The sequence below is a fragment of the Macrobrachium nipponense genome, chromosome 44 (assembly GCF_015104395.2).
Source record: "Macrobrachium nipponense isolate FS-2020 chromosome 44, ASM1510439v2, whole genome shotgun sequence".
NCBI lineage: Eukaryota > Metazoa > Arthropoda > Malacostraca > Decapoda > Palaemonidae > Macrobrachium > Macrobrachium nipponense.
The window spans coordinates 27,127,013-27,129,512 of record NC_087221.1 but is presented as its reverse complement, the minus strand read 5'-3'; positions in this window follow the sequence as shown (position 1 = coordinate 27,129,512).

Below are 2,500 nucleotides of genomic sequence, written 5' to 3'. Positions count from 1 at the left end.
TTTTTTAAACCTTAAATTTACCAAGAAGTTCAGGTTAAAACTCCAGAATTAACCATCACAATAATTTATGTGGAGTGTTTACGCTAAAAACAAAATGGTGTAAATTTTAGGAAGAATCTAACTCTTACTAAGCAGTTCATGGCGACTCCTCTGCTGCGGTCTCCAAAATCCTTTCAGCATCAAAGTCTACAGAAGACCAGAAATGTATGGTTGGCACCAGGGGAGGTCCTTCATATACGCCTGGGAAAAATCCGTACCCTTTTGAGCTAATCTGCAAGAACAGTTAAGGATGCTTGATTAGAAGGGAAGACCTGTATTATGAACCTTATTGTTGCATGGTAGGATCTTTTTCAGTTCTTGTCATAAAGTTTAATTATTTCCTGTGTATTGAAAGAAGCGCGAATGACTTCTGATGTAACTTAGTAGCAAGACTTCAAAGAATGTACCATTATGATTTCATGGATTCAGGCGAAGACATAACCTGAAAAACGTAGGTTAATATCTTGACTTATTCCCAAGCTGATGCTTCAGTTTTGTTGCATAGTTAGCCAAGGGCACCCTGCTCATCCTCCCTCTTGTTTTTAGCACTTCCAAAAAATTAAAAAGATTTGTTTGACGGTATTAGAATTACATATACGGAAAAACATTGTAGTTACTGGCATAACTTTGGAGATAAGAACTAATTCATTACTATCCGCACAAGCTTATTATCAGACTAAAGGCTTCTGTGACAAAACTACCTCGTATTAAAAAATCATGGCAGAATCACCACATTTTTTCAATGTTCATCTTAAGCAAAAGGTATCTCAATTATACTTTGCCAATAAATACAGATTTAGAATACAAATTCACAAGTACCATGAGGTATCACGATCATCCACTAAAAAATCACCAAATATCGACAATTTTTATCAGGGCCAATGCTAGGAATTGTGTGGTCCAATTAAAAATTCAAACTCAGCGACTCAAGCTCCCCCTCTCTCTCAAAACTCCGTTTTCTTTAACCTTAGACAGCAACAACTAATGATATGCCTGTCCGTCCGTCTGTCATTCTATCACAGCCAAATGGTTGGTCCGATGGGCATGAAACTTGGCAGGGTTATAGTGGGGACCTCTAAGATGGTTTATAATGGGGTTTCGTCATTCCTACCTCCCTCCCATCCTCTGAAGGAGATGGGGGTGAGACTTAGTTACTTTACGAATTTATCATACATAATAGTTAAAAAAACACTAACAAGTCACTTATATAAAGCAGCAGATAAATATGCTTTTAGTAAGGATTGGTAAATTGCTAATGCATAATAATGTGAGAAATGATACTTCCTCTTCTTCCTCTCCCCCTTTATCTCCCCCTCTCCCTCCTTTCCCCTTAATTTTTCCTCCCCCTCCCTTCCACCTTCCCCTTCCACTCCCCCTACTTTTCCCCCTCACACTAACCAAACACTGTAAACGGAGTTTTATCCAGGCAGTACCGGGTTGGTCAGGTGTGTGTGTGTATATATATATATATATATATATATATATATATATATATATATATATATATATGTGTGTGTGTGTGTATAAAGATAACTTCTTTTATTATTATTATTATTATTATATTATTATTATTATTATTATTATTATTATTAGTTAAACCACTGAGTCATTGCTCGTGAATCTTGTAATACCAACTGATACATACTTAACAAGAAAGAGGTGTAATCAGAGGAGCTAATTATTCAAGAGACTGAATTATTACAGATAAATAAAAAGGGTCAAGTTCAGCCTGGTGGACCAAACGATGTCTGATAGCAAGACCTTCGGAAATAACCAGAATTATGAAGACGATGATGAATAAAACAAGACATGCTAAGTTGCCTAGATGTACTCTCTGATGGTGTGCTTTGTGTATGTGCGTGTGGGTTTTACAATAAACCGTTGTTTACGTAGACAAAAAATCTGAAACATCATCATCCCTGTCAGGTTGCCTACCCAACAGTAGACGTCTTTCCGTAGTTGCATGACTGGATACGTCAGTATGTGGACCACTCAATGTGCAGTGAGTTACATAATGCCTAGGGAGCACAGGTTTGAAGGGTAACGATGATAAGCAAATAGAGGGTGGCGAGGTCGTATGCGGTTTGCTTGTTTTCGTAGATAGATTAAAAAGGGGGCTTTCTTCTTTTGTGGGAGACCCAGGAGCATTTTTCTAATGCTGTTCGTACGACTATAGAATCCCTTTTCATGGACTACTAAATAATCTTTGTATTATTACTAATGTTAGTAAATTTAAGATGCTGTATGAGAGAGAGAGGGAGAGAGAGAGAGGAGAGAGAGAGAGAGAGAGAGAGAGAGAGAGAGAGAGAGAGAGAGAGAGAGACTATGCGGGCCACCTCCCAAATAGATTCTAACTGTTCTTCCCAAACATTTATATCACAAGACATTGATGATCCTGATAACAAAACACTTGCTCAGTAACATTTACAAATGGCTGTTTTATGTTGTAAGCGTCTCTCGT